This window comes from Thalassophryne amazonica, chromosome 1 (assembly GCF_902500255.1).
Source record: "Thalassophryne amazonica chromosome 1, fThaAma1.1, whole genome shotgun sequence".
Taxonomy (NCBI): Eukaryota; Metazoa; Chordata; class Actinopteri; order Batrachoidiformes; family Batrachoididae; genus Thalassophryne; species Thalassophryne amazonica.
The window spans coordinates 83,493,265-83,514,569 of NC_047103.1; the positions used below are offsets into that span (position 1 = coordinate 83,493,265).

The 21,305-nt window shown below is 43.0% G+C and overlaps 1 protein-coding gene across 1 annotated transcript in view; it reads right to left on the reverse strand.

Moving 5' to 3' along the window:
* Positions 1-13,779, reverse strand: part of mpp7a (membrane protein, palmitoylated 7a (MAGUK p55 subfamily member 7)) — an 866,557-nt gene extending 852,778 nt beyond the window's left edge. Inside the window, 1 exon segment of the mRNA XM_034172035.1 lies at positions 13,590-13,779. The gene's annotated coding sequence lies outside the window, so the exon portion shown is untranslated.
* Positions 13,780-21,305: the final 7,526 nt, after the last annotated feature.

Sequence of the window (21,305 nt, forward strand, 5' to 3'; positions counted from 1 at the left end):
GATTTTCAATTGAATTAAGACCCGGACTATTTGCAGGCCATGACATTGACCCTATGTGTCTTTTTGCAAGGAATGTTTTCACAGTTTTTGCTCTAAGGCAAGATGCATTATCATCTTGAAAAATGATTTCATCATCCCCAAACATCCTTTCAATTGATGGGATAAGAAAAGTGTCCAAAATATCAACGTAAACTTGTGCATTTATTGATGATGTAATGACAGCCATCTCCCCAGTGCCTTTACCTGATATGCAGCCCCATATCATCAATGACTGTGGAAATTTACATGTTCTCTTCAGGCAGTCATCTTTATAAATCTCACTGGAACGGCACCAAACAAAAGTTCCAGCATCATCACCTTGCCCAATGCAGATTCGAGATTCATCACTGAATTTGACTTTCATCCAGTCATCCACAGTCCACGATTACTTTTCCTTAGCCCATTGTAACCTTGTTTTATTCTGTTAAGGTGTTAATGATGGCTTTCGTTTAGCTTTTCTGTATGTAAATCCCATTTCCTTTAGGCGGTTTCTTACAGTTTGGTCACTGACATTGACTCCAGTTTCCTCCCATTCATTCCTCATTTGTTTTGTTGTGCATTTTCGATTTTTGAGACATATTGCTTTAAGTTTTCTGTCTTGATGCTTTGATGTCTTCCTTGGTCTACCAGTATGTTTGCCTTTAACAACCTTCCCATGTTGTATGTATTTGGTTCAGAGTTTAGACACAGCTGACTGTGAACAACCAACATCTTTTGCAACACTGCGCGATGATTTACCCTCTTTTACTAGTTTGATAATCCTCTCCTTTGTTTCAATTGATATCTCTCGTGTTGGAGCCATGATTCATGTCAGTCCACTTGGTGCAACAGCTCTCCAAGGTGTGATCACTCCTTTTTAGATGCAGACTAACGAGCAGATCTGATTTGATGCAGGTGTTAGTTTTGAGGATGAAAATTTACAGGGTGATTCCATAATTTATTCCTCAAAATTGAGTGATATCATATTTTTTTTCCCTCTGCTTGGTCTAAAAAAGTAACCGTTACTGACTGCCACAATTTTTTTCCTGATTTCTTATAGTGTTTCTTAAAGCCAGAAAGTTGCCATTTGAAATGACTTTAGTTTTGTGTCATGTCTGTGATCTGCTTTTTTTTTCTACAAAATTAAACAACTGAATGAACATCCTCCGAGGCCGGTGATTCCATAATTTTTGCCAGGGGTTGTAGTACATATGCCAGGCCTGTGTGTAGCGCTGTAACGTTCCCAGAAAAAAAAAAAAAAGGACTAGAGCATGCCCATAAGCTACCACTTTGCAACACGACACATAGACTAAAATAAAGCCTTTTAAGAGAAAGAGGGTCCATGCTGATCATCTGAAATAGACTGCGTATTTAAAGTGAAGCAGTGTGTTTGTCTATTTTTAAAAAACACACAGTCTCTACGTGGGGAGTGACTCACCCGGCAGCCTACTGCTGTCTCTATCACCCGGTGTGATGGGCTCTCAGCACTCCGCTGAAACCGAGCGAGTCACAGCTCTGTCCCTGGCCACACTGACAAACAGTCTCTGAAAGATCTTCTCAGCAAAAGTCCACTCTTTCCCCTGCGTTTTGCTCAGACTCGCATTGAGTGTTTCGCTTTCAATTTTCGCTTTTTTGGGCAACACACAATGCTTCACAAACACTGTAACTTAAATAAAATAATAATAATTTAAAAAAAGTGACTGCAAGGCTTGCATATTCAACCTCCAGCTGAAATGCAAAGAGGGATAAAAAAAATTTAACGCAACTCAAACATGGTTAAATTTTACAAGTTGGGGAAAAAACAAAACAAAACAAAACAGAAACCACATCCCATTGCCATTTCAGCAACATGTCAACACTGGCGCAGCGACATTGTGCCACTGCTTCGGGAGAGTCCTGGACTATTGATGTTTAAAAATGCAAAAGTACTTTTTATCCAATTAATTGCCAGAATAATCTATAGAATACTCAATTAATAAAATAACTGATAGCTGCAGCCCTACAAAGCGCAAAATGATGCAAACCAAGAAAACACATGGAAATGAAAACACTGCATACTCTGTGCCTCAAAGCACCGTTTAACGTTGTAGTATATATGCCAGGCCTGTGTGTGGCGCTGTAACGTCCCCAGAAAAAAACAGAAGATTAGAGCATGTGCATAAACTGTGTAAGAGCTAATCAATGTAGCACCAAAAGCTACAGCTTTCCAACGTGACACACAGAGTAAAATAAAGCCTTTTAAGAGAAAGAGAGTTCACACTGATCACCTGAAACAGACTGACTGTGGTTCGGTTTAAATACGTAGTGCGCATTTAAACGGAACCACAGTCAGTTGTTTAAACAGCACTCGCCTTTGCAGACATACAGCGGGAGGCACTGCTGCCTCGTCAGAGCTCGTAACATCAGATCTTAAAGTTCAGTCCATTGTATGTCACCCCCGCCCCCCCCCCCCCCCCAAAAAAAAATTGCCAGTACACACAAATGTACTTAAACATCCCTTGTTTTTTTTTTCAGCATTCTAAAGATACAGCAAGACAGAGGGAGGGGGTAGAGAGATCACTTCATGTTGTTTTCAGAATGGAGCGCATTTCTGAAAATAAAAGTACTTCGTTTAGTCATATTTGGAGTCAATTTGGGTAAATTGTCGCACCGCTGTGCTCACGTTCAGGTGCAGCCTGAGTGACTGAGGATTATACCGACCGCCTGCGCTTACGGTCCGGTGTCAGGGGGTTTTTTGCTGAATAATTACCCAAGAAAACAGAAAGGGATACACAAAATCTGACGATCTGCATGATGGCACAGCGATTGCCACTGAGCCCTGGACTATTGATGTTGTTCATAGTTTTAGGCAGAAATTGAAGTTTTGGGTGTCCAAAAAAAAAAAAAAAAAAACCATCAGGGTGTCCAAAATTTTCAGCGCTGACCAGCGTCACACATAGCAAACCCAAAGGGGGGGGAGGCTCCCCAGTGAAATGTTTGAAAAAAATTGATGCATTCTAGTGCATCTGGAGAATCAATACTATACTCTGACCTAACTAATTACATTTTGCTTCTTTACAGTAATATATTTTCTTTTCTGCCTGACATTATTGTTAATGCAACCTGTACCTATTTTTACCTTGTTTAAATGTTACCTTTTTTTCAGGTAATTGTTTCTTTTCTTTGAAGATACATCAGGGGATGAAAACATGAACATTTCCAAATCTGTGACTACTTCTTCGACTTCATTTACATCAGTCATTCAGAAATACAAGCAGTGTTGTACTTTATGGTAAATCTGTGTCAAGTGAGGGAAGCCGCCAAGACAGCTATGGAAGAACTTTTGTCTTCTGTGGGTGCAAGTGGAGAAACTGGGAATAGTGCAACATTTTTATTTTTATCTTCATTTTACATATAGTCCCAACTTCTGATTTGTGGTTGTTTTCCATTGCATTTCTGAAATTACAGAACTGCTTTAAAGAAAACTGTTAACATTTTATTGTTTTTTTTTAACTTTGTAGAACAAATGTAAACACCAAACTCTTATAAAGAAGGAAAAAATACCTGGACATGTGCAGGCAAACATTGATATAAACTGAAAATAACAACGCAGGGTGATTAGACTCCCCATATTTTTTGTAAATAAGAATAAAATAAAAGCCAACTCACTTTGAAATGAATATAATATAAAGTCATCCTTTTTTTCTCCTCATCAGTCACGTTTGTGTTTGAACAAAACAAACTCAAGACTGAACAAATAAATACCTTTGGAAAATAATAGCTGTTAAAGTTCATTGTTTTCACCTGCTTTTATGATCTGTGCCTCTAAACATCACTGCACAGCTTCTCCACATCAAGTTTTTTTTTACCCGTGTATGTTTTTTACCCGTGTATCATGATTTGATTGCATTTATAGCCGTAAAAACTGTCAGCCGAGTAACTACAAGTGTACAGAGTCAAAGCAGATCATTCTCTTGTTCACAAACAACCTGTCATGAGTATTTGTGCTCTGACTGGAGAACCGCATGTCACATGCATAAGGCGCATGCTGCCATTGGATAGGCATTTTCAGAGCTTTAGAAACACAGGTTAGGGAGGGCCAAACTGGGAAACGAAGACATGCGCTGAAAGCTTGAAATCTTAACTTTATTCTGAAAAAAGTAAGTTGATAGCTTCTACGGATCAAAATTGAGTAATCAGTTACTTTTTCAATAAGTAATCAGTAATTGGATTACTTTTTCTTAGTAACTGTGGCGTTCGAACCACCCGGCTACATGCCAGACAACAGAGCATGGGAGCTGCGTGAGATAGGACATGTTTCCGCATTCTTACAGTCATTTATCCATGTTTTTAGTATTTTGGAAAAAAAAATGCTGTTTATTACAAACATGCTTGCTATTACCTGGCATCAATGTTATGTATTTACTTAAGGGCCCCTTCACACATAACAACGTTGGGCGAAAGACGTACAAACCAGAACAAAATCTACTGTCGGGAGGGACACATGGTCAGACAGGTGTGCATGATACTGCGGCGATGGTTTTGCGCACGCTTGTATTTGCGCACACGAACACAGTGTGAGCACGTGGAAAGTTGCGCACACAGCAGCAGAGCAAAATAAATAAGTAAAAACACCACACTTTATAATACTTAATTCCTGTTATAAAGAGCGGACTTAGCCTCCACCTAGACGTACACCAGGAAGAACTGAAATGATGTGGATTACTGTTCTCCCTTTTATGTTTTACATGAATTACCTAATGTGCTCATCTCATGAAGACATCAGCCGGGCTCCTGTGTCATGAAGAGCCGGCTCTCGTGTCATGAACGCATCAGCCAGCATGGTGTGTCCAGCATGCAGTGATCCGCTGGTGACCATATTGCAAATGCGTCCAACATTGCGGTGCGCCGACACGGCGGTCAGCTGAAGTGATATGTGTTTTAATTTATTTCCACATGAGAACAGCAAACTGATGTCCATGCATCAAAGTAAAGTTATGCAATGTCATACTCTATAAGTCACTACAGGTGTTCTTCAGCTGTGACTTGCGAGCACAAATATCTGAACAGCTGCAGGTCGTACGGACATGCCTAACTTTGTCTGCAGACATCGACAGCTCACAAAAAAAGGCTCACTCTCTGTTCCTTTATTCTGTGATTTTAATTTTATGCATGTATTTCTGTGTAGGCTCTCAGTTGTCCAGGTGGTTTCCAAGAGTCAAGACAGAAGTCAGACTACCAGAGCAAGAATTTTAGCTGAGGAAGCTTCTGCGATTTGAAGCGAAACGTCCTCGCGTCAAGCAACCCAGTCCAGTCGAAGATTCAAGCTTCTCTACTATTTATGCATGTATTATTATTTTTTTGTCCTGTATTTGCCTGATGTCTGTGGTTTTAATTTAACATCTTGCGTGCATGGTTAGGTCCAGCTGACAGTCGGCGGTCAGCTGACAGGCACTGTATGTCCACAACAAAGTGATCACACATGAATGAGTTAATGCCTTTACCCTTATTTGTTTTATTTAATCTCCACTCTTTGTTTGTCATGTAAACTACAATTTACGTGGTGGGAGTGACATCAGCCTGCCCGGTCGGCTCATTATTTGCTGGCCAGTCCTCATGAGGGCATGAGCGCCCACCCACACATGCATTGCGTGTTCACCAGCTGATTTGTAGTACACAGTGGTCAGCTGTTCCAGCACAGCGACCAGACTCCAGGACCCTCAGCCACAGATGACAATGTTGGATTCAAGGTGTGTGTGTGGGGGGGGAGGGGAGACAGACCCCAAAAACCATGTGTGTTGGGGGGGTTTGGCACAATCACACACGTGTTGCTAGGTTATGCCACACTCAGGAGTAGGGCTGCCACAATTAGTCATCTAGTCACAACGTTGACTACTGAAACTGTCAACAACTAATTTAGTAGTCAAGGAGTCATCTATTTTACTTAAGCCTGTTTTTCTCTCAATTCATAGTTTTAGGCAGCGAGCCGTCCTGCCGTCATCTGGACGTTCAAATTTTGAAAAAGACGGCCGATTAAAACAGTGGCCGAGGGAGGGAGATTCCTGAACGGAGGCATGAGATGTTACATTCTGCTCAGAACCATCAGTGCACGAGACAGCAAGCATGGAGCAGAGAGAGAGAATTTTAACCCGAGTGAACATGTTTAAAAAAACCAAACCGTGGAGCTGCCTTTACTTCTCTCTGCACTTTCTCTACCCGTGCGGGTACGACGGCACTGCCCTGTTCACACCATGTGCATGTTGTATACTGAACTTATGAGATCATGAGATGAAAAACAGTCAAATATCCTTAAAAAAGAGAATATATAAATGAACTGAGCAAAAATTACATATACACAGGATAAAAAAATAAAAAAAATCCCTGCTGCGGAGAAGCTGTGCAGTGATGTTCAGAAGCACAGATCACAAAAAGCAGGTGAGAACTCTGAACTTTAACAGCTGTTATTTTCCAAAGGTATGTATTTGTTCAGTCTTGAGCTTAATGTAGTATTTAAGCACAAAACGTGACTGAGGTGGAAAAAAATGGATGACTTCATCACACTAAAATGAACTGGAGTCAGAATAAAAATACAAGCTGCTGATTTTTGTTATTTTTCAAAGTGATTAAGCTGCAGCTATACGTTTTACTTATTTCAAAGTGAATTGCCTCCAATTTTATTCTGATTTATTTATACAAAAATTAGGGGAGTCAAATCAGCCTGCATTGTTCAGTTCAGTTTATATCAAAGTTTTCCTGTACATGTCCGTGTATTTTTTCCTTCATTTTAAGAGTTTGGTGTTTGCATTTGCTCCACACGTTTTTAAAGACGATAAAATGTTCACACTTTTCTTTATAGCAGTTCTGTAATTTCAGAAATGCATCAGAAACAACCACAAATCAGAAAAAGTTGGGATTATATGTAAAATGAAGATAAAAATAAAAATGTTGCATTATTCCCAGTTTCTCCACTCACAGAAGCCAAAAGTTCTTCCAGAGTTGTGTCTTGGTGGCTTCCCTCACTTGTCTCCTTCCAGCAAGGAGATTTAGTTTTTGAGAACTGCCTACCTGACACAGATTTACTATAACATACCACACTGTCTGTATTTCTGAATGATTGATATAAATGACGTCTAAGAAATAGTCACTGATTTGGAAATGTTCATGTTTTCATCCCCTAACGTTTCTCGGAAAATGCTGCAGGCCGTAAATTTAGGAAATTACGTATGATCCGACTAGTCGCCTAATTACAAAAATAATCGCTATCTAATCGACTATCAAAATAGTTCTTTGTGGCAGCCCTACTCAGGAGTTCGGTACAGTCACACCCATGTGTTGCTAGGTTACGCCAATTTTCAGAGACAGTACAGAATATGGTCACCTGCTCTCTACTCTTGTGCTGGGAGCACAAATAGCCCCGCCTTTGCTAAGTGTCTAGCGAATGGTGTTAGATGTTCATGTGTGGCACCTGGAATTTGCCCGACACCTGCCGAGTGGGGGTCTAATGGGCACTTGTTGTGTTTCGGCTGCTGGTGTGCGCGAAGTGTTGTGACGACAGCTGTACAAGGTGTTGCACCATTTGGGTGCAATCGTGTTATGTGTGAAGGAAATACGAGGTCTGTTAGAAAAGTATCATACCTTTTTATTTTTTTCAAAAACTATATGGATTTGATTCATATGTTTTTACGTCAGCCAAGCTTGAACCTTCGTGCGCATGCGTGAGTTTTTCCACGCCTGTCGGTTGCGTCATTCGCCTGTGGGCAGGCTTTGAGTGAGCACTGCTCCACCCCTCTCGTTGTTGTTTCATTGCGAGGAAATGGCGGAATGATTTGGGCTTTTTTTCCATCAGAATTTTTTCAGAAACTGTTAGAGACAGGCAGCTGGAAACCATTCGAAAAATTTATCTGGCTTTCGGTGAAAATTTTACAGGCTTCACAGAGAATAAGGAGTGTTACTACAGCTTTAAGGACGACCCACAATGGCGCACGGCGCACCGCGCTCCGAGCCGCCATCGAGAGGCAGAAACCACCAGATCATTTCTAAACGGATCGCTGTGTGGAGCCAGGACCATCATGTGCAATTTCTCTGGTTATCACAAGAGCTGGACATCAGCCATTTTCCGGCAGATTTCACTTTTACCAAGAGATTTTGTCATGGAAAGCTGCGCGGAGACTTCGCGCGTCACGACCGATTCGCTGATGAAGCAAGACAAAGGAACACCTCCGTTTTGGAGTGCCAGAGGACAAGCCCAGCTCTCCACAATTTCTCTTATACTCACTCGACTGGTAAGCACTGAAAGCCGAGATAGGCATGTCCCAACTTGTCCTCTAACACTCCGAAACGGAGGTGTTCCTTTGTCTCGCTTCATCAGCGAATCGGTCGTGACGCGCGAAGCCTCCGCGCAGCTTTCCATGACAAAATCTCTTGTTAAAAGTGAAATCTGCCGGAAAATGGCTGATGTCCAGCTCTTGTGATAACCAGAGAGACTGCACACGACGGTCCCAGCTCCACACAGCGATCCGTTTAGAAATGAACTGGTGGTTTCTGCCTCTCGATGGCGGCTCGGAGCGCGGCGCGCCGTGCGCCATTGTGGGCCGTCCTTAAAGCTGTAGTAACACTCCGTATTCTCTGTGAAGCCCGTAAAATTTTCACCGAAAACCAGATACATTTTTCAAATGGTTTCCAGCTGCCTGTCTCTAACAGTTTCTGAAAAAATTCTGATGGAAAAAAAGCCCAAATCATTCCGCCATTTCCTCGCAATGAAACAACGACGAGAGGGGTGGACCAGTGCTCACTCATAGCCTGCCCACAGGCGAATGACGCAACCGACAGGCGTGGAAAAACTCACGCATGCGCACGAAGGTTCAAGCTTGGCTGACGTAAAAGCTTATGAATCAAATCCATATAGTTTTTGAAAAAAATAAAAAGGTACAATACTTTTCTAACAGACCTCGTATAAGAAACGATTGCTAAGGGGAAGGCTGTTTGGTAGGAATAACGGTTAAAAAAAAAATCTGCATTTCAACAAGGGGGCGCAGCACCCCTATTTCCTGGTTTAGAAAAACCCCTGTGTATGTGACAAAAGAGTTGAACTTGTAGAGATATTCACTTACCACAGCAGTGACATACATGTCTCTGGGTTTTCATGAGAACATCTAAGAATTTTTGTGAAAAACAGCAATCTGAGTATTTATTAGCAAGCTTACATGTGGTGACAATCTAGTAAATAAGATACATCTGTCCCCAATGGTAGGACAATTATATGCATGGCAGTAAAAGTGTAAGAGCTGTACTTAAGATTCTTCAATATTCAATTGCACTAATAGAGAAACAGACGTTGGTATTATACAAAGTAAACGTGAATAAGTAAATAGCTAAAGTAAATGAGTTCCTTCAGCTTCTCCCTCGTTTCACTTCAGGTTGCCACATCAGGTTTAGCAATGCTCAGTATATGAATCCAAAAATAAAGTCATAAAGCTGACAACCAACTTATAATTACAAGCTATGAAATAATATCAGCACACATTCATTATTAAGCAAATCGAATAATCTAATTACAAAAAATGTTAGAGGCAAATTCTGTGCCTTGAAGCTTCGTTTAACATTGTAGCACATATGCCAGACCTGTGTATGGCGCTGTAATGTCCCTAGAAAAAAAAAAGAAAAAAAAAAACAGAAGATGACTAAAGCATAACAGCTAATCAAATTAGCAATGACAGGTACCACTTTTCAATGTGACACACAGAGTAAAATAAAGCCTTTTAAGAGAAAGTGGGCCCACGCTGATCATCTGAAATAGACTTACTGCACATTTAAAGTGAAGCAGTGCGTTTGTCTATTTTAAAAAAAACACACGGTCCACTCTACGTGGAGAGTGACCCGGCAGCCGGCTGCTATCTCTCTGTCCACTCTGTCTGTGTTTTCCTCAGACTCACACTGAGTGTTTCGCTTTTTAATTTTCGCTTTTTTGGGCAACACACAACACTTCATAAACAGGGTAAAGTAAATAAAATAACACTAAAAAAATTGACTGCGAGGCTTGCATTTTCAAACTCCAGCTGAAATGTATCTGCTGAATTGCAGCAAAAGAGGGATTAGATTAAATTATATATATATATATATATATATATATATAAATGCAGGGACCCAGTCCACCAACCTTATTAAAAAAAAAAAAAAAAAAAAAACTTAAAAATGGTTAAATTTTCAAGTTGGAGAGAACAAAACACAAAGCCACATCCCATAGCCATTTCAGCAAAATGTCAAGACTTTGGCACAGCGACATTGTGCCATTGCTTAGGGAGCCCTGGACTTAAAAACGCAACAGTACTCTTTTATCTGATTACTGGATTAATCACCAGAAAAATCAACAGAATACTCAATTACTAAAATAACTGATAACTGCAGCTATAAATGGAACGTACCATTCAACGAGGCGAAGCATTCATTATTTGTTTTATATAATGACAAAAATAGATAAATAGCCTTGTCATTTGATATTTTATTAATTACAACAGAAAAGGGATTTACATTTTGGTGTTCGTCACTGGTGCTTGACAGTCCAACACAAACTTTAAATAGGAGTCCAGAATTGTTCTCAGTAGTCCGTGATGTAGTCAACTTTGTGTACAGACTGCCGTCTGCTTTCCTCACGCCAGTGAAAAATTGCATCAGAAATTTGCCCAGCTTTTCATCCTAACAGTTCTTCATGCCTCCAGACAGCTTATGGCATGGTAGCTTTGTTTTTTTGTGTTAGAAGAATTAGCAGCATCAATTAGCTCCTTCAGATAGTAGTCTACCAGCAAAACACTGCCCCTGGTAGTGTGAGCATGCACGGTGGTCGTGGCGTGCAATAACACATTACATATAGCACCAAAAAGAACTATTGCGCGGTCAGTGAAACACAAACTATGTCACATGACATAGAAGCCACCAATCAAATGGCAAGGATCCACTTGTGCGTGACGGCTTCTTTTTGTTGTGGACTAATTTGGAAATCATTACATTGGGGTGAGTGGAATGGTAATTTTTTTTTCAACTTTTGCTTTGTGTTCTTTTCAATGGAGCTTTCAATGAAAGTTTTTTTTTTTTTTTTACTTTGAGTCTGTGTGTGTGTAGCAACTGTTTTAACCCCCAATTTAGACAGATTTCTGGCTGAATTTGAACAATATGTAATCAGTACTAAGCTTGTAGACTCTCAAATGTCATAAAACTGTCAATCTCTATAAGGAACTTTTTAAAAACAGAATTAATGTTAAATAATCTCTTAAAAAAAAACAAAAACAGCTGACATGCAGCTGTTACGCTGTTGTAACCCGCATGTCAGCTGTTTATTGCCGCTTCATGGATGTGGAACATCTCTGTGACATTTGTACAGGCAACATGATGACACAGACGTATATATTTATTAGATTTCTCACAGTTATATAAAACACTTATTAGCATTTTTAACAGGCTGTTTATGACTAATTGCCACAGGTGCACAAAACCTTCTCACAGCTGCAGCTTTTGTTGTGACTGCATCAAAATGAACAGTTATCACTTAAAAACAATTCATCATAACACAACATCACACTTGTATAAACTTTGGAATTAATTTGTGCCTCAGTTCTTAACGTTAGCAGATTCATTCTACTGAAGCGCACACTGGGACGCTTCTAGTTGCAATGTCACTTGTCGGAAACACCCGAGTACTCATGAGTACTTTGTTTCGGTCAATGAAACACAAACTATGTCACATGACATAGAAGCCACCAATCAAATGACAAGGATCCACTTGGCCGTTATATAATGTGAGATACTGTGCCAATAATAAAGATGCCCATAAAAAAAAACTAATGAAAATATGGAACTTTTGTCTGTGACAAGTTGTGCAATGCATTTCAGAATATTTTAAAATACTTCATTGTTGTATCAAATTGTAAGACGAACAGTATTGGCGAGTTAAAAAATATTGCCTTTGCCAAAATCATGAAACGTACAAAAAAAAAAGTAGCAAAACTGATCTGAGTTTCAACCCTTTTTTGTATAATGAAAGATAAGAATGTCCACATTGTCTGGGTAGAAGGTGACAAGAATAATTTAATTTATAACCCTTTCTGGATAAATACCTTCATTCTACACACTGATCAGAACTCATTCAGATCATTGGTCCTGATGAGCACACACTTGGAAACAGCCAGGAATACTCATTTTCTGGAGCTGTAGACTGTCCAGACAGCTTTGCTGCTACACACGCTTCGCTGCATACACACTTTGACCATGACAGTTCACTGGGCTCACGTCTGCACAGAGACGAGACAATGGACACTTTGTCCTTAAAGTTAACAGAGTTTTTTGTTTTGTGTAGTTGGATTCTGAAACGCTGAGCCTGTTTGTCTGTGTGGAGCCTGAGACAGCAGAGGCTACCTGTGCTGCTACAGTGGGAACTCCTTTCTCCACAACACTTTTTTTTTTTTTAAACAAGCTGTGTGAGCACAGGCTTGCAGGAATTTCATCTACTCCGATGGTGATTTTTTTTTTTTTTTTTTTTTTTAACTGCAACTCCATCAAAATTAGCACAGTTATCACTTTAAAATCAAGTCACTGTGACACAAAATCACACTTAGTGTTGTTATAAGACACTGTGGTCGGGGCTAGCCTATGGTTATAGAAGAAGACGGGCAAGTTTGTGGATTAAAAGCAAAGCTCATCCCCCACACACGTACATTAGATGCGATCCATCTGGATACAGGAACAGATCATCTATGGGGAATTTGGGGGGGGACCTGGCTTCAGTGGGAATACAAATCCTGCCATATATTTGTTGGAGCTTCCCACTAAACCAGCTGATTCTAAATTAGTATAATCTTCAGGCAAGTAGATGAGCTAATTACTGAACTCACCTGTTCAGGTGCACAGGTAGAAGCAACACATGGTTGGTGGTTTACTCACTGAAGCCAGAGTTTTCCCATCTCTGATGGGAAATAGTACCAATAGGCATAATATACAATTACAAGCGGCTAAACAACAGAGTTGTGATAGTCGATGTGGTAAATGCTAATTTTCTCCGACTGGCAAAAACTATGTGGCCACTTTAAAGGCCGTAAGAGCTCTCTGCATAGAAAACATGGCACAGTAGTCTTCCTGGGAAGCAAAACGTTTCATTTATGGAAGTTAGGGGTTGGTTTTGTGGAATTCTGTCATTATGGTTTGGATATATACAGCAACAGAGTATTTCCCTTTTTTATAGTCCAAGGAAGCGATAACACAAACACTCTGAACATCACATCAATGCAAAGTTAAAAAGCCACAACAAAGCCAAGAGTGAGGTGAAATTAAGCCCATTAAAAAGTCAAACAACCATGTTTACCTATAAAGTTTCACTACACATTTACAAATAGCTCACAACAGCTTAGTTTTATATTACACTTTGGACAACAGAGCAAAACATTCAACAACGTGTTAATGGGTGAATCTTTGTGTTACGTCTATCCTTTGTGTTCCACACAAAACCACAGCGATATTTTCCAAAACAATGATTTGATTCGAAACCACACGTCAGAAATGTAACTCGCTTCCAGCTGTTCGACGCCGCTCAGCATGTTCATACTCACTTTGTATTACAGCTCCGAGTCGGTACAGTTTCTTTTTGCTCACAGCTACTCCAAAGGCTCCTTGAACAACAATAAATCTTTTTTTTTTCCACTTTCTACACCGCGTTTCTCTTACATACAAGTTTTTAATCAACCACCGCTCTCGGGGGTAACGACTGAACACAACACAATCTTTCAAAATGTTACGCCTTGTGTGTGCCACACACACCAAAACCGATTAAGTTGTGTTAAGGTACTGATTTGGAACCAGTGTGTTTATCGAGATTCGTGATTAACGGCAAGGAAAAGACAACACAAAACTGATCTGAGATATGTACCACACAGACTTTCGGGACAGAGGGCTCATGCTGTTCCTTCATTGGTCAGTGTTTTATGAAGGCGTGCCGAATGGGTAAATTCTATAATTTAATTGGTTGATTGCAATGTCAATCACAAGCCTCCGCCGGCAACTCGACAAATCTATATACATATGCAAATGAAATCTTCCTAAATTTATTTTCACTTTTAATGTTTAAAAGAACTGCATTTTAATGTCAGGATGCACCACACACAGACTACACAATGTGTAAAGATTTGTATTAATTAATAAATTTATTTAAATACTTTTGAGGTTATAATACCATCCTGTGGCCTTGACTGTCACGTTCAAGACTAGCAGAGGCACTCATTTGGGTGAAAAGTAGTTACATAGTCATAAGCATTTTTCATAAAAATAAATAAATAAATAAAATTTAGCACACCACTGCAATCCAACCAGTGCTGCCGGTCTGCTCTGTGTCAGCCTGATCCCGTCAGATCTCAGAAGCTAAGCAGTGCAGCATCTGGTTAATACTTGGATGGGAGACCTCATTGGAACACCAGCAGCTGTGTGTGTTTCGCCGGGTGAAATTGGAGTTGCGTCAGGAAGGGCATCGGCGTAAAACTTGTGACAATTACCAATGCAAATCTGGCTGTATCCACTGTGGCGACCCTGTCCTGAAACGGGAGAACCAAAATGACAACACGCACTGCAATCAAAACAATGGTGCTGTTTCCAAATAGTGTTAACATATTTATTGTATGTATGATTATTTATTTTTCATTTATTTACTGTTTCACGTTCTGTGTTGTGTTGACATAGAACAGCATTCGCCCTATTGATGTATCCCATAATCCAGTGGTGTCCAAAGACATTCCAGAAAGAGCCAAGAGGTGCAGGTTTTTGTTGCAGCCACTGACGCCAGCAGGTGATTTCATTTCATTCATTTATTTCATTTATTTATTTAGCACACAGACTGCTGACCGGCTGTCTCTTGGGGATGGGCATGATAGTAGCAGATTTTAGGCAGTTTGGGACTGTGCAGGCAGCCAGCGAGAGGTTAAAAATGGTAGTAAAAACCTCTGCCAGCTGGTCTGCACAGCCCCTCAGTAGCCTCCCCTAGACACCATTGGGACCAGCAGCCTTCGACGGGTTCACACCCCGGAGCACCCTCCTGACCTCTTCCGTGCTCACAGTGAGGGCCAGGTTGTCAGCAGGTGGTAGCATGGGGACACTCTCTTCGTCATTAACTTCAAACCTAGCAAAGAACCGATTTAGCTCCTCTACTAGGCTTATGCTGGTGTTGGTGGTGGTGGCATTAGGAGAGGAAGTGTTCAAGTTGACGAGGTCACGAATGCCCTGCCAGACATATCGGGGGTTTTCCTCCATGAAGTGCCCATCGATTTTCTTTGCATATGCTGCCTTTAGCCATTTTATGCCTCTTTCCAGGTTGGATCTGGCTGAGCTGTACAGTTCCATGTTCCCAGACCTGAAAGATGTCTTTTAAACTCTTCATCATTAAGTGAAGCGAATGGGAACATTAAACAACAACTTTCCCAGAACCATGTACAATCTATTTTCTTAATTCTGTCAGAAAAAAGTGCACATTTAGGATGAAATACATTTTTACAAAAAGAACAACCAATAAGCTGCAAACCTAATTGCTTCTGACATTTTGTGCATTTGTTATCACTATTCATGGGGTTGATGGACAATGAATCCCAAAATCATGTAGAACTACTAAAATGGAAAAAACAAACAAAGAAACAAACAGAAAAAACAAATAAATAAAATAATAAAAATAATAATACATTTCACTGACAAACTCATCACATCTGCCCCAAGTGATGTTAATGAGTACCACACTGCACTCTATTTCAGCCCTCATATAGCCATATTGTTGTTACATCATCACAAGAGCGGTGTTGTGAGGTAGAGTCATGCAGCGAACAGCGCCCCTGGTGGCTTACATGCGCAGTGCTCGCTCCTGCCTGACGTTCCGGTGTGTTACTCTGTGCAGCGGCTCGTGAATACATGCTACTGAGAGACACGGCTCGACTCTGTGTGTTAGTTTATGCATCAACACATGCAACATGGTGTCAGAAGTTGCGCTGGAACCAGGAGTGGGAGTGACGCTGTTTGTCACTGGGACGACGTACGTCGATTCGTTTTGATAGGCTTGATTATTATAAGTTCCTGTTAGCTAGCCTACTAGCATCAGCGCCGCATCGTGACAGAACAATGGCTTACAACTTTACACCCAACATTCCACCGCCAGAGCCCATGAAGATGACCGGCGGTCTTCACAACAACTGGGTTAGCTTTCGCTCAGAGTTTGAGGACTATTTGCTTGCGACCGGGCTTGACAAGGCAGAGAAGCCGATGCAGGCAGCGATGCTCAGGAGGCTAATGGGGAAAGACTGCCATCATGTCTACAAGCACAACCTGGGACTCACAGCGAATGAGCAGAAGGACTCGCGAGTGATACTCGACAAACTGGGACAATACTTCACACCAACCAGTAATGTCATTTTTGAGAGGTACGTTTTTGGCAACCTTAAACAAGAGGATGGAGAACCTGTGGATGCCTTTGTCACAAAACTGAGGGAGAAAGCTGCCACTTGTGACTATGGGGCTATAAGAGATGAGCTCATTAGGGACAGGCTTGTACTTGGAATATCAAATGAAGGCGCCAGACGACACATGCTAAGAGAGAAGGACCTCACGCTGGAGGGGGCTATTGACATTGCCGGCGGCGGAGGTGCTGGACAATAAGTTAAAATCCATGTCGCACGGCAGCTCCATGCCTGGGGAGAGCATCAGTGTGGCATATGGACAACAACCAGGACGGAAACCGATCAGCAGGACACCCGAGTCCACAAATACATCTGCACAGCCACAAAGAGGCACAGATGACTGCAAGTACTGTGGCACACGGCACAGATGGGGGAGAGGCTTGTGCCCCGCATTTGGAAAATCATGTCACCTGTGTGGCACCGCCAATCACTTTGCCAAGGTATGCATGAAAACGGGCCAGCGAGCATGTCAGTTGAATGCTGTGGAGGACCCACTGCTAGTGGACCGGGGGGACAGCGACCGTGAGGACAGAGATGTGTACGCAGCAGAGAGCGTGGGGGCAGTGAACAGTGAAGGAAAGAAGTGGTTCGTAAACCTTCCACTGCTCGGAGAGGTCCAGCGGTGCCAGCTTGACTCTGGCGCCACCTGCAACGTGATGAGCATTAAAGATAAGATTAGACTGGCACCAAGAGCGCCTCTTAAGAAAAGTCTCACCAGACTGAGGCTGTACAACAGCGAGTGGATGAGCTCAATGGGTGTCTATAGCACACAGTGTGTCATTGGAGGTAGAGCACATAAACTGGACTTTGAGATTGTGCGCACCAGTCAGAAGCCATTGCTTTCAGGGGAGACATGCGTGAGACTTGGCCTGATATGCTTCACCATCCCCGATGAGCTGAACAAAGTGGAGCACTGCAAGACAGGTGCACTAACCAAGGACAGTCTCATTAACCCCTACAAGGACGTGTTCAACAGCCCAGTCGAATCGCTGCCCGGCGTTGTACAGTTTGTGTTGGATAGGTCTGTGGCGCCTGTCCAGTGCGCATCAAGGAACGTTCCGGTGGCCCTCAAGGCGGCTGTTAAGGCGCAGCTCGACCAATATGTAAAGTATGGACACCTAACCACAGTCACACAGCCCACAGACTGGATCAGCAATTTGGTCATAGTGAAGAAACCAGACAAGTTGAGACTATGTATTGACCCTAAACCCCTCAACCACGCCCTGAAAAGGTCCCACTACCTTATGCCCACTTTAGATGATGTGCTATACAAGCTGCCAAAGGCGCATATCTTCACCCTGGTGGATGCGCGTGACGCGTTCTTACAGTGTCGCTTGGATGAGGAGAGTAGCCTGATGACTACGTTCTGGACTCCATGGGGTAGAATGCGGTGGCTGAAACTCCCTTTTGGCGTGTCAGTCGCTCCAGAGCTGTATCAGAGGAAACAACATGAACTGCTGTCCGGCCTGAGAGGGATTGAGCCCATAGCCAATGACATCCTCATAGTCGGCTGTGGAGATGAGGAGGAGGAGGCGGTTCGGGACCACGATGCAAACCTCTTGGCTCTAATGGACCGATGCAGGGAAGTGAAGCTGAGGCTGAGCATAAAAAAGCTGCAGTTTCATGTGAGAGAGGTCCGCTTCCATGGCCACATCCTGTCAGCGGAGGGCCTCAAGCCTGACCCAGAGAAGGTCAGGGCAGTCCAAGACATGCCAAACCCCATGGATGCAAAGGGTGTTCAGCGCTGTGTTGGCTTTGTTAACTATCTGTCAAGGTTCATGCCCCGCCTGTCGGAAGTGTGTGAGCCACTGAGGAGACTGCTGGACAAAGAGGTGCCGTGGCACCGGTTGCCCAAGCATGATGCTGCCATGAAGGCGATCAAGACACTAGTCACAGCAGTGCCAGTTCTGTGCTACTATGATGTCAGCAAGCCTGTCACCATACAGAGCGACACCAGCCAGACAGGCTTGGGCTGTTGTCTACTACAAGGGGGACAGCCGGTTGCATATGCCTCTCGCGCGCTGACCCAGACAGAGCAGAACTACGCGCAGATCGAGAAGGAGTGCCTAAGCATTGTATTCGCCTGCCAACGCTTTCACTACTACTTATATGGGAGGAGTGATGTTACTGTGGAGACTGACCACCGCCCACTAGTGTCAGTCTTCACTAAGCCCCTCCTCAGTGCACCTAAGCGCCTTCAAAGCATGCTCCTTACACTCCAGAATTATTGCCTCACGGTGGTGTATAAGCTGGGCCCTGAAATGTACATCAGTGACACACTGAGCAGGGCCACCACCCCGCTGCAGGGGACGGACTTTCAGTACAGACGTGACATGGTCTGCAGCATGCAGCAGGAGCAGCAGGACGCGGCAGTCATCCAGCAAGCAGACTACCTAAACGTCACCAGCCAGCGCCTCGCCCAGATTCGACGACAGATAGAAGAGGATGTGTGTCTCCAAACACTCAAGTCAGTTGTGTTGGAAGGATGGCCAATGCACAAAGAGGAGAGTCCCAGGGCCATCAGAGAATACTGGGCCATCAGGGACGAAATAAGTGCGCAGGACAGTGTGCTTTTCAGGAGCCAGCGTGTCATCATCCCAAAAGCTATGTGTCCTGAGATGCTGAGACGGATCCACGACAACCACGTGGGAGGTGAGGCTTGCTACCAACAGGCCCACGACACTCTCTACTGGCCTAATATGCAGGGGGAAATTAAAGACTACGTACAGCAGTGTTCAGTGTGCAATGAGTATGCACATGAGCAACAGAAAGAGACCATGATGTCACACCCGCTCCCCACGCGTCCTTGGCAGCTGGTGAGCATGGACCTGTTCAGCTACGCTAGACAAGACTTCCTGCTCATGGTGGATCACTATTCTGACTTTTGGGAGATTGATTTGCTCCCAGACCTAGCAGCTGAAACAACTATCCGACGGTGCAAGGCACAGTTTGCACGGTATTTCATCCCTGACCGCGTCATTTCCGACTGTGGGGGTCAGTTCGACTGTGGAGAGTTTCGCGCGTTTGCGAGGGAGTGGGGCTTTGAACATATCATGTCTTCCCAAAGACACCCGAAGGCCAACGGCAAAGAGGAGTCTGCAGTAAAAATTGTGAAGGGTCTGTGCAGAAAGGCGGACCGTGGTGACGAGGACCCCTGGAAGGCTTTTCTACACTGGAGGAATACACCCACGGAGGGTATGCACTGCAGCCCAGCACAGCGGCTGATGTCGCGGAGGCTGAGAACTCTTCTCTCTGTGGCCGACCAGCTACTGGAGCCTCGGGTCGTTACTGGGGTCACTGACAAGCTGAGAATGAAGCGTCAGACTGCAAAGCTGCTGTATGACAGATCTGTGAGGGACCTACCAGAACTGAACGTGGGCCAGCCCATCACGATGAAGCCACTTCCTAGTGACAGGACGGGCCGATGGAGGAGAGGCGTCTGCCTGCAGCAGGTAGGGCTGCGGTCATACCTTGTCAACGTGGAGGGAACGGCTTATCGCCGCAACAGAGTTGATCTCCGACCAACGGAGTTTGCACCTCCGCAGCCACCAGTCCACATGGAACGGCCACCTGAGCGGCCTGAGGACACGGGTGCAGCTGTAGGAGGGCATCCGAGTTGGGGCAGCACGGAGGAGGTCATCAACAGCCCAGCAACATCTCCGAGGTCGTCAGCCCAGGAGCCATTGCCATCTTCCCCACAGACTGTGACCTCACCAAACTGTGAGTTACAGGTCCGGGCCTTCTCCCGGAGCGGGAGCCATATTAAGCCTCCGGACAGACTTGACCTCTAGGTCATGCATTGAGGTGAGACTAACGCACCCACACATTACATATATAGTACTAAAAGACAAAAAAAAAAAACATAAGAGGGATGTTCATTTAAAATGTACTGTGTGTTACTGTTCTGAATTCCTATCTCCACGGCACTAATGTCATGATGTTGTTCGGTGTGGTATCCTGTTAAAAGAAAGGGAGATGTTGTGAGGTAGAGTCATGCAGCGAACAGCGCCCCTGGCAGCGTACATGCGCAGCACTCGCTCCTGCCTGACGTTCCGGTGTGTTACTCTGTGCAGCGGCTCGTGAATACATGCTACTGAGAGACACGGCTCGACTCTGTGTGTTACTTTATGCATCAACACATGCAACAAGCGGGACCTGCTGATTCAAGCTCAAATCAACTGTAAACATGGCAGAGGTTGAGCTGTTTTCTGAAGATTTTTTTTTCTAATGTGGAGCTTTTTTTAAGTCCAGTCTGAAGGTGATTCTGAAGAAACTGTGGGGGACAGAGCCTTAAGATTTTGAGCCTTATTTAGATGACAAAGAGGGAGACTATAAACCTTGGAGCAAAACCTTCAGTCTGACAACAGTGACAATATTGACAGAGTTCAGAACACAGAATGGTGATTATAAAAAAATAAATAAATAATGCAGGCGATTTCCAGATGCAGGGGGAGATGATAAAATGCATTGGTTTTTTGGGGGGGAGGGGGGTTTGTCAGCTCTTTGGTCGTAATCAACTGAATAAAAAATAGTTCTACTATCTGTGACATCAGAAAAAAGTGATGAGGAAGTGTGGATTTTATGTTTTTTCATAAAAACAGGTACATACATTTCAAATCGAAAACATGACATGAGTCACTGAAAATATCAGCTGTTTTAAAATAAATATGGTTTCCTACTTGAATACAGTTAGTGTACTGTGCGTTAGTAGCATAACACGTTATTATTAAATATTAAAACCATTCACTCAAGGAGTAAATAATATAGTCTTACTTGTCGATTTCAGTGACATCATCTTTAGTTTAATGAAAACTTATCCACCTTTACAAAATGATGTCTGAA